Below are 17,769 nucleotides of genomic sequence, written 5' to 3' on the forward strand. Positions count from 1 at the left end.
AGCATTGTCTGTACTTATTTAACTACTTATTTGTCGCCGTGGTTTCATCAACTTTTTAACTCATTATTATCCATGTATGTTTATGAAAAAATAATGATTTTTAACATTGCTTCTATCACCACACAAGCTTGATATTTTTGTGTAGAGTACCCGAAAGGAGTTTATAGTATATGTATATTATGCAAGAATGATTATGGACACTCTTTGAAAGTTTAACCAACATTTGTAGCGTTACATTTACTGCTTTTTTACAAAGTAAAAAAGAATGTTGAAAAGTCAATACACTCCAGAAAAATTATCATAATTCAAGTGTTACTCTTAACATTAAGTTTTAATTCTGTTAATTATTCTTATTTTTTCTGTTTTTAATTTCTCAAGTCAATTTATTTCTGTTTCTGTTGTATTTTTTACTTTTAATAAGCATTAATTGAATTTTCATTTAGCCCATAATCCAGAAAAGCTTTTAAAAAGTTTGTAATATCTTTAACATAAAAAAATTGTTAAATGTTTATTCATTCAAATAATGTTCACGTTAATACCATCATTAAAATTTATACTTGCTAAAATTTTTTAAAAAAGGGAGGGAGAGGTTTAAAAAAAACTCTATTAATTACAACAACAATGTTTCTCTGCCAAAATGCAAAATAAGTGCAATTTCTTTTAAAAACATTTGGCAGCCTTTTATCAAGTACTTTTTGAACGATTTGAGAATTTTCCACTAAGAAGCTTTTAAAAGCATATAGTCAGTTATAAATGAAGAAAATAACAACAACTTTTAGCAAATAATGAATGGGTTTTCTTATATATTTTGCATAAATTAAAATAAAAGCAAAAAGAATATTTACTTTTTATGTGTTCTTAGTGGAATATTCTTTCAGACGTGTCCATCTTATGTAAAGTTAAAATATATGAGTATATGTGAGTATGTGTGTGTGTCTGTGTGTTTAAAAATTACAATCATGTCAAGGTGCCAAAAACTTAACAAACCCAACTCTTTACCACTTCAACTCATATCTGGGTGGAACAATTTCTATAGAAACAATAACAGCAACCAGAAAACATGTCAGTAAATGTTTTCATGAAAAAGTTTTACTTTTCACGTTTTTTTCTCCTTTAAGAGAAAATAATTTTCTCTTTTTGTTTTAGTAGTTTTGTGTAGAAGCAAGTACACGCCTGTTTGCTTTGATTGTTTTTATTGCACTTCCTTTTACCACTTTTTTACAATTCAGTTCATGATTTAAATATTTTAAGTTTAGTGGAACATTTGTGACACATAGTGGAATTTATAAAAGGGTCTCTTTGCGCCGTTAACTTCCCCATTGGTTATAGTTTAACCTAAGTAGTTAGGTTGAAACCGCAATGTCTTCTACATTTGGGTCCAGTACATTTTTCATTGTGATACCTAAACCAAACCCGTTTACGAATAAAGGACTTATCTTTCGTATATCAACCTCCGATAGATCCGTTTATTCGTTATTTTTTGTATAACTCCTGTAGAAGTCATTATATTGAAATAGTATATAGAATTGGTAAAAGGATTATAATAACTATTCTATGTCTTAAAAGTAGGGTAAACAAATTTCAAATAGATGATACTAAACGAATTCTTCTTTTTATATTGTATTCCTTTAAACATGTTTAAAGTCCCTCCAGAAGTTATCGTTTGCCCTCGTAAAGCTTTAAACACGTAGAAAACTCGTAAAATATATTTTACAACTTTTTTGTGTACAGTTTTTGTTTCTGTTTCAAAAAAAGTTATTGTAAGTTTCTTTAAAAGTTGTAAAAAAAAATCTCAACAAAAATAGAAAGAGGAAAGAACTCATAGATTTCGTGCTAACTGAATTAACGCAAATCGTTAGTTTCTTCTTTCCAAGAACTTTTCTCACTATTTTCTTCTATTTGTTCTTGTTGTTTTCAATTTTATTTTTTTTTTCGTGAAACATCAAACTAAGTTGATGTTAAACTGATAGTTTCTCGTTGGTCGTTTAGATGGTTGCTTGAGTTGGTTGCCTGTTACGCATTTTAAAAACATAAATTTACATTAGACTTTATGTTAGAATATCTGCGTAGCAGTTTGTTTAGTTTATGTCAGTAAAATCTAAATTGATAGTGCTGTAAACTAATGCACAAAGCATAAAACTTATAACTATATATCTTTGCTTTAACAATTATTTTTATAGATTTTACATAAACAATTAAATGAAAAATATAATGTACAAAGCAAAAAATATTAGGTAGATTTACAAGACAATCTTTTGAACAGAATTATTTTTAAAATATTTCCCAAACTTTGGAAAATATATGTTCTATAATTAGAAAAGCTGGTAAATGTAGATTTAGTAACTCTTTAAATAACATTAAATTTAATTCTGACATTTCATTGACAATAATAAATAATTAATGAATTTTATGTTAAAATCTTTGAAAGTTATATTAATTTTTTTGTAGAACCTTTTTGATTCGAATTGAATGTTTTTTCACGTATTTTTATATTTATTTATATTATAATTTAAAATAAATCTCTATAAAAACCTAAATTATAAAACATACTTTTTAGCAGCAATATTAATAAATATTTGTGGCATAGTTTTTGGAATATATACAGAAAAAGAAAAAATATTCTACAGTTTTTAAAAAAAGTTATATTATTTCTAGGTTTTCTCTCGACATATTTCTTCTTTCTCGGAAATATTTTAATTGCTTTACTTTTTATTCTTACTTCATGAAAATGCGAACGAACATTCAAACGAAAATACTTTTTTTAACAACGCCAACAACAACCAAAACAAAATTATTAAAATATTTCCTTAAAAACAGATGACGTCTATATATTTATTTGAATGTGTTTGTGTTCTCAAAGAAAATAAAAAATAATAAGCATAAAAACAAACGCCACAGGTATTTAGCAACGTTACAACAAAAAATGAATCTGTGTTAAACTAAAAAAAAAACATAAAAACAATTCCATAACGAAAAAAAGAAATAAAAAATGTTTAGCAAAAACTTTAAATATTCCAGATCCTTTTGTTTTTTTTCATGCACACCTACCATTCTACAAACATGTTTAAAAATATAAATGTGTTGATAATTTTTTTTTTATTTTTACTTAAGTGTGGGAACTCGTATTTACCACATACTGCTCTTAGAACCTGTAGAGAAATCCCTGTGTGTATATTAATGCATTTTATATTTATATTTTTACATATGTATTAGAGTATCCAGTAGAACAATATTGTGTAAGAATATCATAAAGTTTCTTAGTTCTATATACCTAAAGATCTTATTGTACAAATCTCTTTTTATATTTTTAAATATGTTTTTGCATCGCACACCCTAATGTATATGTGTTAAATACACTACAGTAAATAACAAACATTCTCATAGTTACAAACACGCATACATATACAACGAATTCATTATTTTTGCTATAAAATTTATTAAAATTTTCAAATAAATCTTTTTGTGTACTTGGGACAGTTACAGTATAATGTTGGAGGGATTACTGTGGCCTTTGTAAATCCTTTTTTCTTTGTAGTAGGAATAGTTATAGTATTAAAACAGTAAAGAAATTCAAAATTTTTAATAATATTCGAAACAATGGACTAACATTTTACTCTAGTCTATTACTGGTATATCACATCAAATTATTGATATGATCATAGAGAAAACTGCATTTTCATAGTTTCTTTCTTCGATTTCCTATTGTGTATTTAAGGAACAGAAAAACAATAATAAATCTTTTTATTATTTTACGAGGCATATAATATACATGTATCAATTCTTTTAAATGCATATCAAACAAAGTTAATTTCTTCTCGGAAAATTTCAGTTTCTGTTAAACATTGATAAAAAATAATTACTTAAGTTCTTTCATATCGTTTTTATTGGCGTATAAGTAATATTTAATAGTGTGAATTATTAAATAAACCATATGCCTTTCATACGTTCTTTCTTCTATTTCTTATTATGTACTTAAGAACAGACGAGGTTAGTGATCTATATCAATCCTTTTGAATCCATATCAAACCAAGTCAATTTTTTTCGGAAAAATACATACATAGTTAATCAGATGATTTTAACATTGATACAAATAGATATTTAAGTTCGTATATGTTATTTTTGTTGACGTATAAGTAATATTTAATTGTGTTAAATTAATAAATCAATCATACGCCTTTATTGTAAATCATATTAAGAAAAACGGAAAATGTCTTTTAATTACAATAAATAGTGTTTTTCTGTATGTCGAAATTATGAGATAAAATGCTAGTAAAATAATAAATGAGTAGTGATTTTTGGGCGCATGCACCTTTTTGGGAACCTAACAATGAACTCAAAAAAAAAAATCATAGTAAAAGTCACAAACAATTATTAAAATACAGAACGCATTAATATCTCTATTTTTATACAAGCACATTTTTTAATAAAGTATGTAAATTTCTTTTGAAGTTTTTACAATTTCACCTACGTCGAGGTTTATTGGATAAATCTCTTACGAATTCATAAAATAAGTCAATAAAATTACAATCCCTTTTGTCTCTTTAATACACTTATAATATTATATTACAAATCACAAACGAAAGAAATACGAGCAATAAAATCTTTTTATGGATTTGAAAGATAGCAATTCAATTTTCTGTGTTAATTTTTATTCGTCTATTTCACATATGAACTGTTCATAATAAAAGCATTTGCTTTTTAAGACAAAATCATTCTCTCATAAAAAAAGGAACCCTTAAGGGGCTACGACACACAACTATTACAGACAGAGTGATCTAATGCTGTTTTAAACATGCGGGACAAAAAAAATAAATATGATGACGTCGATGTTGATGGTCAGTGTAACAATGTCAGCATCAGTGCTGTTCATATAATTTGTTCCTTTAGGATTCTAGTAGCAATGACAGCAGAAACAAGCTGAAAACATGTTTGAAAATAAGAATGAAAATAAAAACAAATTTAGACATACAGAGATGAGTATATATATGTACATGCATATGTACATTAGGGTATCGCCAAATCAAAAATTGTACGTGGATAAAAAGGTCTTCTTTTGAGGTTTTTATAATTTTTTATATTTTTTCCAAAGGAAAGATGTGAAATTTTGGAAAAAAATATTCATGAAAATCTTTAAAAATATCCTTTGATCCAGCTCACAAAATATTGACGTCGGTACAATAGAAACGGTGGATTAAGAATCAATTAAACATTCATTTTACATTATAACATTGAAACCTCATTTTTCCCCCATACCAACGGGGCTAGCCTAATGTACATACATATGTATTTGTATGTATGACAACAAATGGTAAAATAAGCTTTAATATTTCCAACATTATTTACTGGAACAACCAAACACATATGTATGTTATTTGTTGGTGTTAGTAGAACTGTATATATGTATGTATGTATGTATGTATGTATGTATGTATGTATGTATATACCTATATTACAACAAAACTACGACTACATACGAATAGTATTGTATTATTATGACATGTGTCATGCGGCATGTTAACATGCTGGACACATACTGACCCAACTTGTAAACATATACACTTACGTATACATATCTAGATACTTATGTATATATGAACATATGAATGTGTATCGATACATTACTATGCACAAACTAATGTAGCAACAACCTTTAAAAAAACTACAATAGCTGCCCTTTTTAGCAAAGAATACGTATAAATTTGTTGGGTAGTAGTGGAAGTAGTAGTTGTAGTAAGTAAGTAATTTATACAAGTAGTGGCAGTTGTAGTTGTTTGTGGTAATGGTTATGTTGTGGCATTTAAGGTTATTACACTGTTGTTGTTATTTCTCTTTTTTCTTTTGTTTCATTTTTATGTTTTCCTTTACTTTACTGTCCAAGTTTTGTTTTATAAGTTTTTACATTTGTAGTTCCTGCTTTTTTATCATTTATTTTTTTAATGTTTATGTTTCACATGATTTAACCAACATGTGGTTACATTTAGTGCTGCCACAGGATCATGCATTAGATTCGGATAAGCAAAAACTAAAAGCGACGTTCAAAAAAATTGCACACATTATTGAAGAGAAGTGTACTAATTACACAAAAATTAAATTTTAAACAATTAATGTTGATTTTAAATTACAATGGTCACCTTGATTTTTATTGAGATTAATTAAAAGAAAAGCGATACCCTTCCGATTTATGGTTCATGGGTATAAAAACGAAAAGAATGTAATAATTTGTTTGTGTTAATAAAGTTTAAATCACGTAGATATTTATTGGCTAAAAACTAATTTAAATATTTATATCTTAGCTAAATGTTGAACTAACCATCTCGAAAAATTGAACCAATTAGCTTAGTCGGAAAAATATATTTTGTACGAATATGCACGCTAATTTTCTATAAACATCCTCTCAAAATTGACCAATATTTATTTGTCTATCGGACGTGATATTAATTAGTTTAAGGGACATTTTTTCATTCTAAAAAGTCGAATATTTTGCATATTTTAACTCATGTCAAACTTCATTTAATTGAGTCTCTGGCATTATCGTTTCCCACAAAAATAGAAATAGAATTTTTATTAAAATTAAAAACACACATTTCTAGGGAGCACCTGTGTCTTATAATAAGATTTCAAAGCCAGAATATTAATCAACAACTTTTAAACTGTTTGTTTATTCTGTGTATTAAAAGTTTTTGAATAAATTGATTTGTGGTTGAAAAGGGTTGGCTGTTGTTCTATATATTTTGGTTAATTTTAAACAAAATAATCAAGCACAACACATGTGTTTATAAATTAATAAAAACCATACTACATACATAGTTTGGCTTTTTATCTTACATGTTTTTTTCCAAGATACACTTTTGATTATTATAAAAAGTATATTTAAATAGGTTTATTTTGTGAATAAACTTATTCTGTTCCCCCCAATATTCATTATACATTTTTCTAATTTTTCAAAAAAAAAATCGTTTAAACATCTTTAAGTATAAAAGTTTAGAGAAATGCATAAGTTGATTTTCATTTTTGCGAACAGTCAGCTAATTAGTAATTTAATTCTCAAAATTCAAGCTTTGAATTCTTAACATAACAAATGTTTTCCAAGTATTCTTTAGCTTAACAGCAGCAAAAATAACAACAATTAACTCATGTTTTCGTTTCTAAAAACAACAACAGCAGTACAAATTCAAATGATTTCTCTTTCTCTCTGTCTCTAATTATAATTGTTGTTTGTAGCAAATTATTAAATGAGAATAAATTAAAAACAAAACAGAAGAAGTACAAGGTTATAAGCACCCGAGGCACTCAAGCATTAACTTGAAGAGCACTTCAGCTTTAACAAAATGCTAACAACAAGAGCAACAACAACAACGCAGCAGCACTCACACGTTTGCACACACCCCGTGTATACTAAAAGAGTTGGTACGAGTCACTACAGCCCCTTTTATATTTGTTGCAAATGTTTTGTTTCGCGTTTTTTTATTATTTTTTTTTTCATGGTAAAATGTTTGCTCATACTAAAATATCATCATCACCGACATCGTTGAACATGTTGAAATGTTTTTTAAGAGAACGATTAAAAAAATAAACTTTGTACATACGCGTGTGTATGTGCAAAATGCATGTGTGAGTTTATTTAATATTAACAGTTACAAATGAGTACGTTTTCATTTAACAACAAAAACAACAAAAGAAATGAAAATGTTGAATTGACAGGCTAATGATGTTATTGTTGAAAAGGTACAAACACACAAGTGCATGAGTAAAATTTTATTAGCTAAATCTCTGCAAGTGTTTATGTGTGTGTTAATGTTGAATGTATTGCCTGCTTAAGGGGTTTAATCTACAATGTTCTTCTCAGTATGGGCATGTTCATATGTAATTGTTAATGCAACAGTTTCAATTTTCATGAGTTTCATACAGATTGAAGTGTAGCTACAAAATTATAACGTTAATTGTATGTAGGTACATACCTTTGTTTTGTTAAATTTTTCTTATTTTTTGCCATACAAAACGGGGTTGTTTAAAAAAACCTTGATACTCTTTTTTATTATTTTATTTCTTGCACTAATTGCAAGAGTTTGGCAAATATTTTCTTAGTAAAAAGCTAATAAGCTAAAGGGGCTTGAAAGTGATAACATTTTTCAAAAGCAAACATTAAATTAGAAAATGAGTTTTCAACCACTATAAGAACAAAAAAGTAAAGTTTTGTGAATAAAGTCATGCTTCTAATAAACTATAAAATACATAGAAAGATTTTAATTACATATAAAATGCTCTTTTTCTGTAGTCCTCAAAATAGTATTAATATATTGCTGGTTTCATGACAATTTTTAACATTGTATTTACATAAATATATAGCTCAATTGCAACTAAAATACCATAGCTCAAAATCTGGCAAATAAAGTACTACAAAATTTCGCAGTTTTAAAATCTATTAGATAGATAATTTGATACTCTTGTTATGAATATTTGGTTGGAAATATTCGGTATATCTTATTTTTGATTATAAATGTAATTCACGCAAAAATCCGCTTAAATTGTATATATTACTAAACTAAAACTTAAATCCTAAGTCATAATTTGCTAACAAATGTTTAACAAAAAAAATATGATATAACATAAAACATTAAAGTTTTTATAATTTGATCATAATTACATCCTGATTGCTTAACATATAGACAAGATACATATGAAACTGTAATTAAAGGAAACATACAGACGTATATAGACACACGAATAGAATTTAATTCAGAAAAGGTACTTTTACTTATTCATACATATCAACATTTATATATACATATATTCTTCATTTTTCACTATTCCACATTTTTAATAGTTACAACTGTAATTCATACTAATCCCATGAATTGCATTTAAAAAATGAAACATCTTATCAAAGCTACATCCAGCAAGGCAAGTACAAATACATAATACAAACATATGTACATTAATTCATATATATACGAACATTAGACTAACTCACAAAAAATTAAGTTACCCATCTCTAAATATTCCATTTTATATCATATGATGTTACCCGAAATATTTTGGGCTTAGTGTTTGTTGTCCGTTCTTGAGCTGGAGCGTTCGACATTAACATATTAAATTAATAATTGTACTCAGCTTAAAAAATCCAAACGGATCTGTCGATGAACGTTCGTGAACTGGGTGATTCAAAAAAGGACCTTTTTAGTTATTTTCAAATTTTAGAGTTTCATACTCGAAATATATTTTTATATAACAATTATAAGAACCCGGGCATTTGTTTAAATACTAAACCATTGGATGTGGATTTAAAACCCCTTTCGTATTAAATATATAAAATTAAAAAAAAAAAAAAATTAAAAAAGATATCTTCTTTTAATTTGGTCCAGCTCAGAATATATTCTTGCTAGACATACAATCATTATAAAACAAATCAAGTTACATTTTAAAAGGAATAACAAAGATGGATTGTGAGTCGGTCTAATAATTATTTGTATAAATGTACTAACCCTGCAAGAAGTACTGCACACGCGTGTAGAAGGTACTCCTTCAAAAGTTAGGACTGGTCCAAAACAAATCCGAATATATAAAAGAAAATGTACTTTTTTTAACATTGTAATGTTCTAAGTGAGAACCACGTAATCCTTCTATACATTATATTAGAGTAAGATAGGGGAATTTACATCTATATTAAAGTTATTTAATAATTTTGACATTTAAGTCATGTTCCAAAACGGCAGTATCATTTAAACTTATATAAAACTAAGTTTTGCCGATTTCTGTAGGTAAGAGATAGGCGAAATAATGGACCAAATTTAAACAATTTCTAATAGTTTTCCCCATCAAATTATCTTGAAAATTACAATCTGTTTTCCTTCATAATTATCTAATCAGTCCCTATATATAATAACAAAATAAGGTTTACACATATTCATAATTTCCCTGCAGATCACAATGTCAGATTTGTAGTTGTTAAAATACATACTTTATAGGTCTTCACTAAGACAATCGTCTTTTTAAAACTACAGGGTTATTCTATGTTCTGTCTGTATGGGTGTGTTCATAACCGTTTTACAATAAAATAATAAAAGTGAACATCAACTACAGTTTTCAAAAGCATTTGACATATGACAACTCTTTCAGTTATCACATTTAATATAATGCTTAAAGGACTATTTCACACAAACTGGCATGTACAAATACATGTGTATGACTTTGTATTAATCAACCAATTGGCCGCGCCTTCTACACATCCTCAAATATGTTTGAACCTATGAAATATTTAACGAAAGACAGTGTTGCATATTTTGGGGTTTACGCAATAAACGTTCAGCTAATTTTAATTAGGGATATTATAACAGATAATAATGTATTGAAGAAAGGGCCAACTGGGTACTTTTGACTGTGTTGAGAGGATTTAGTATAGAAAATATTACATTTTACTTAAACTGCTAAATTACATTGACATTATGTGACAGGTAAACTGTATATGTTGGAAAATAAAGAAACAAAAAGAACGCATGTGTATGGGATTTGTTATTATTATCAAAGAGCAACAGGAAACACTAGTTTCATTTGTGTGCATTTCTTTTAATATCATTGCAAAATAAGACGAGTTTCCAATTGTGGGAAAAGTTGGTTTAAAATGGAATATGTTCTTAACTCCTTTAGTAATTCAAAAATAAAAACGATAATTAAAGCTCACATACTCTGTTCATTCAAAGTATTATGACGTCAGATTGTATTCCCTAGATAAATTTCTCTTAATAGTCCTCGGAAAAACGGTTAATTTTAAATTGAAAACTTTATTAAATAATAAAGTTACCTACAGACTTAAAATTGTATTTATTTTATTATTATTACTTTGAAGTCATCATAAACCAAAGCAAGGTAAATTTTGAAAGGTATAACAAGAATATGATTTTCCATTCTATAAAAAGTGTGCATAGATGTTTAATATAAATTTCAATTTTAATTTCCTGTCTTTCATTTTGAAAAGAGAAATATTCATAACAATGAGCTACTAATAAATCTAGTTCTTTTTTTGTTTCATTCTTAATTTTTTGTAATAAATTTATTTTCATTGTTATTTGTCTGTTTATGTATTTTACACTTTGTTATTATACTGTCCATTAGTGGACGATTTTTCTTTGTTGGCGTTTTTTTCAGTTTTTCTCGAAATAACAAAGTTGCGTTTTTATGCCTTTTACTCTGACATAAAATATTACTACTACTAGAAAGGAGGAGGTAATAAAGCGTATTGTTTTTAATGCATAAGTTTCTTTGTTAATAAAAATACAACAAAATAATAACAAAAAATAATATAAACAATAAACGCTTTTTGTTACTTAATGATAACCACAACAATAATGGTGCTGATGTAACGCATTTTTTTAAATTTGTTTATTTTTTGTTTTATTATTATTTTAGCGGTTTTTTTTATAAAACAAGAAAAAACAACACTTATACTCAATATTATTCAATACGAAAAGTAATATGCGACATAAAATGCACTTTACTTCGGCTAAATTTTAATATATAAAAATAATTTTAAAAATATGGAACATCTCTAAATCATTTTATGGAACAATACAAATTAAAAAAATTGTTTTTATATAGAAAATTCTTTCTGTTCAGTTCAAAAAACTGATTTTTGAATTCTGCTAGTCTTGTAGTATATGAGCGATATGATCTTACTTTTTGTTGTAGGGTAAACGGTGTGAATGTAAATATAATAAAAATTTTAATTTAGAAAGGCTACACAGTATTAAAAAAGGGCTGCGTAAGTAATAAAAACAATATTTATAGACTTTACATAATTGAATAAATTTAGGGAAAAACTAAATTTTAACATAAATTTTCATTATATGAAGAAATAAGTACATTTACATAGACTATTTCAGTCAATACTTCATCATAAATAATGTTAATAATAAATATAAAATAAAATATTTTATATTTAATTTGAAATCAAATTTAAAATTTATAATTATTTTGTACGATTTATTATTTTTTATTCTTATCTTTCCTTAATTACACCCAGCAGCAAATATATTAAATACTTGTTGTAATTACTTTCCAATTTTAACACTTTTTATGCAGTATAAACAATCTATACTTTCCTTGTAAAGATAAAAACACAAAAATTGCAAAAATATGATGTTTCGAGTTATTATCCAGGCAGCTAGCCAACCCCTTGACCACATATTCAATCAATAGTAAACAAATAAAACGTATTGCAAAGGGAAACGGAAATGAAAAACCAATGCAGCGGAAATTTAATAAACAAGTGCAATACTGTAAAAATAGTACCATATCGAAAAATAACACATACCCGCACACAAACAGTCTAACGAAAGAACGACAAAATGCATAAAAATACAAATACATAAAAGATGTTACCAACAACAACGCATTTTGCTATCAGCCAGACTTAACCAACACTGTTTTTGTTACATAACATTTTTTATGATTTTTTTAAATGTTTTATTTACTTATTTCATTTTTCCTATGAATTGAATTATTGCTTTGAAATTTAATATGATAATAAATTGGTAACATTTGGCTGAAAGGAACTAATAATGTGGATATCAAATCAACATAAAATTATAAAACTATTAAAATAACAATATTTAAGTAATTTTTAATTTTAAAAATAAATTTAATTTCTTTACCGTATTACAATATTTATTTTTGTGAATGCTATAAATTCTCATTATGTTGCGACAATCTTAACTATTGCAGTCATTTTCCAACACAAAACTTATACACATTTACATGTGTGCGCTTACGAAAATAAGGAGCCAGTATTTGAAGTGCTATGAAGTTTTGGTAAAGTAGAGCGACTTTTGCAGGGCCTCTTTTAATCATACACCGCTGTAGTGGAAAGGATATTATGCGTTTGTGCAGATGTTTGTCCGTCCATATATGCATATGTCCATTAAAACTTGTACGCACGCTACAGTCACAATTTTCAACATGCTATCGTACGCTATCGATAATTGTTCAAATCGGTCGACTATTTCCCATACAACCGTACCGCCGAAAATATCTTTTAAGATCATAATTATGTTAACTGTTCTAATGTTCGAAGAAATGTAAATATTTCAGGACTGTTGTGCGCTCCTAGTGTCACAGGTGAGACAATCCGATCTACCAGACAAGAACACTAACCAATATCGAAGGCCACAGCAGATTAAGTTAATTTTGCAAAAGGTTTATAAAAATAAGCATTTGAAAAAGCCCAATTTAAATCAACAACACATAATAAAATTCGACTAATAAGTTCACAATACTTTTTAACAGGCCCACTTATTTTTATGTTGCATCCCTGTTGAGCTTGTATAAGGAAAACTTATGGTGCAATTTTACCTTTTATAACTTAATAAATCCTTTGAGTGACATGCAAACATGTATACCCTTACCATACATACATTTTTGTTGGTTTGTTTACTTAAGATGTGTTCGTATTGAAAAAGTAAAATATCAAATAGAGAATTAAGTTTTTCCTAGACATTTCTTTGAAAATGCTCTTATTCATGAACACTAATACCTATGTATGTACACTTACATGGACTTATAACCTTGCAGTTCGGGGCAAAAGTGGTAAATAGTGAATTTATTTAATATTTAGAAACTGAACTAGTTGTTAAATTGGAAGTTTAAATATTACAGGGTGCAGGGAGAGCGTGTGTCTTTGAAATGGAGTTTAGTACTGGCAACTAACTCAGCATAATAAATTTATACAAGTGTCTATGTGTGAACATTTAAAGATATTTAGTTGTTTTCAACAATGAATTTTTACAATTTGTGACTTTTAGTCAATACGTAAAAAACCGCAGTCATTGGGTTTTTACTCTATTGAACATTAAATGAAATTGAACAGAGCTCCTTTAACTACGGGTTTTTAAAAATATGTATATAGAAGTAATCAATTTCTCTGATTGTGTGCATTATATAAATTATTTGAAAGGTGTAAAAATATTAGAATTAATATTTTATCGACATTTTTCCATATATAAAAGTTTATTAGATTTCTTTAACATGGGCTTTCAATGCCATTTTTATCTAAATTTAAATAAAAAGATTATTTAATTTTTTTATCCGCCGTTTTTTAGAAGAAGTAGTAAAATTGCACAGTATTTGAAAAAAAAATTTGTCAAATACAATTTGTTCCTAATTAAGAGAATTAACAATATTGATGTATTTCTTAAAAGATTTTTGTATTGAAAATAGTTTAATCTATATAAATATTTTGATGTAAATAGATAGTTCGTTTTAGCCTTAGAATTGACCTGATTCTACATCATTATGAATTTCTAGTTTTTGGTTCTGTGAGTGTTTTTCTGCTGATTAAAATGTATGTATTTTATGACCTCATTTCAACTTTAATTAAATAATGTTGCTGCCACTGCCACTGCTACTACTGCTTACGTTTTTATTTTGTATTCATTCATTTAAACAAAAGAAATTTTCTCTATAGAATGAGAATATAAAAGTTGGTAAATTGAAAAGGAATAAACGTTGCAAACTAAATAGAGAAATTGTTTGACATATTATTTAACAGACAATCACACAGATACAATTGAATGTATGTATGTGGTGTAGTGTACGCATGTTAAATAACATCATTGAAGGTAACAGCAACTAAAATACAAACGCATTCATGCTTAATATCAATTACTTTGTTTTTTCGTTTCTAAACTTTTATGCTTTACCAGTTGTAGTAACAAAAGAAATTGAAAATAACTAACAATATCACTTTCTCAACTCAACTTTTTTTTCCTTCGTTTAAATAATCTTTTAACGCCTCAAATGTTGGCACTACAACTACATACTATTGCATTGTCCCTCCAAACATTTTGAAAGATACAAATGTTGCCGATATTTCCAGATGGAACGTCTTTTTAGATGGTAATTAAAACAAAAAATTTTTTGCTGGAAATTTACATTTTAAACACTATCTCATACATGTGACTTAAAATAAGTTTCCACTTATTTCTAAGAATACACTTTAATAAATTCTATTTTGGCAGCAGTTACCTATAAAGCATTCACTTATTTATGACATTCGCTATAGGAAAAGTTTACTGGGACATAAAAAGAAAAAAAAAACAACACTTTTTACTTAAACCACTAGGAACGAAGCAACAAAAGTAATTGTTCATTCTTGTTCACATCATGCTTTTTTCATTCATTCTTTTTGTAGTTCTCGTATTTTGCAATTTTCATCTCAATTTTTTTTAATTTGTTGCAAAATAATGATACATACAAAGAAGAATAAGAAATTCATGTTCATTCATTCAGCAGTTCGTTTCTTAGACCATCTTCCCCCTACAACCGATTCTTTTAGATTACTTAAAAGAAACAAATGTCAGAAAACAAACAACATGAACCATAATGTTAATGTTAGTGACTGTTAATATGTTTGTATGTGTGTTGAGCATAAACTCTTATCTTGAGTACATCACAGTTAGTACGAAGGCAGCCTGAAAATGCACGGTCAAAATATTAATACTCTGCACTTTATAAACTTAAATGTGAGTTCTTAATAGCAACTCATCAATGTCGAATCTTATAAACCCTTAGCAAAATTATATTTTAATAAAAAATATTACTTTTTTAATATTTATTAATTAATATTCTATAGAACTAGTACCGAGAAAAGCAAATTGCTTTAAAATCATTGATTAAAGAACTAGTTCCAGAACCGTTCCTTTGAACATGTGTCTATTTCATAACGCTGCTACAAAACCAATTCCGATGGTTACAATTTCAAACAAAAATTATTGCCCATACTTTTTGTATACTTTTTAGATTGACTTCCTCTTATAAAACCGTTTGAGAATAATGGTTTCACTTCGATATGGACACGTATAAAAGTATGCTTTTTGTTCTCGTATTGTAGAGTTAATGTGTGTATGTCAGTGTATTTTAGATTTTACGTGCATTTGACATTACTTTGATAATAGAAATTTATTTGTTATTGTTTTTATACAATATCTTGTACAATTTTCCAAGACAGTCAGTTCTATTCTATATTCTCAACTTATCCCTTCTAACCATTTTGTATTGTACTTTGACTTTACTTGTAATTGTCAGTTGAATTATTCCTTGAATTAAAATAAAAAAAAAATATTGCAACAACAATAACACAGAAACCACCATAAGAATACTACTACTGACAATGTAATCAGTTAAAAATTCTTAGTTACATATCATTTAATGAGATTTTGTTGACATACTTTGATTACCTTTTGTTTTAATATTATAATTTTTAAAGTTTTTCTTGGAAACAGATACGGAATCGTTTACTTTTACCATTTTTACAAAATTTTAAAATTAATAATTTAATAGATAGACAGACGGATTATATATCTTAGAACTTAAGAAGAACTTAAATATATGTTGTATATATAGAGGGCCTGCGACAAATATTTTGTCAAGGTACGTTCACACCTATCAAATATTTAGCGAAAATGACGTACAAGGATGTACAAACATTCCTTGCGAATAACTTCCGCTTTAAAATAAATAGAAACAAATATTTTCCATTTTAATAGAGTCGCATTTTATTTATAATTTTTTTTATCAAATTTCATACAAAGCATTCAATTTGTTTATCAGAAAAAGTTTTTTAAATTACGTTTCAAAAATGCATATACATTGTTTTAAGATGTCAATGTCTTTTATCTATCTTCTGTCTGAGGGGCGTTTATATCGATACGTATACGATTTTTAAGCTTACCTTTAAGGTGGTCGTTGAAAAATGGCGATATTAAATTTGCCCACATTTGAATAGCCTTTAAATAGAATTTATAAATTGTCATAAATCAAATCTTTCGGAAAAGTAGAATATTAAGAAAATGGTCAAACTTAACTTTATCTTAGAAACAACCACCTTTCTCGGAACCTTCCTAATATATGTTCATACTATTACATGTGTGTGTTTGATAATTGAACATTGGCCCCCATGAAAATGCTTTCAGTTTTAAACGAAGCTGTCAATTGTTAACAATACAGTCAGTATTTTAAAGCAGGACACTTTAATTTTTGGTTGGCAGCTATGTAGAACATGTTTGACAAAACTTCATGATACGAGAAAATATGTTTTTTACAATTATGTATTTTTCAAAGCACAATATGTTTAAATTTGTTCGTTACATAAAAAAAGCGAGAGATACATACACATGTACATATCTTTTGACGTTACGTGAAATTTTTAAATCGTATTAATCCTATGTAATAACATCATTAAAAATTTTGGGTATCCATTTGCAGTAGTTATCAAAATGTACTACACTTTCGAAATCTCAGCAATTAATTTTAATTATCCCCTTAAAAAAGTTTCTTTTAATTTAGCAATTTGGTTGACAATAAATGTACTTGATTTGATTTTCTTTTTTTAATAAACAACTATAACAAATAATCAAATGTCATGTTGGGTAAATGAAAATATAAAAAAAAAACAAATGTAAACCCTTTTTAACATTATTAACACTTTTGAGAAAAAATAAACCGTAAAACATAAAAAGAAATATTTGAACTCTAATGAAGTAAAATGTTTAAAAAAAGGGTCAATATTCAAAAAATAACAGAATGTTTTAAATAAAATTGAGTAATTTTATTGTGGATTTTTTAGTTTTACAAAAAAAGTGAAATAAAAATGAAAAATAAAAACCAATTTGTTTAATCTACTCATAACAATGGTCACAAATGTCCAATGTGGTGTTTCTATAATTCTTATTTTCTTTCCAATATTTTCATTTTCAACAGCAAAAAAACTCTTATAAATAA

This window comes from Lucilia cuprina, chromosome 2 (assembly GCF_022045245.1).
Source record: "Lucilia cuprina isolate Lc7/37 chromosome 2, ASM2204524v1, whole genome shotgun sequence".
Lineage (NCBI taxonomy): Eukaryota > Metazoa > Arthropoda > Insecta > Diptera > Calliphoridae > Lucilia > Lucilia cuprina.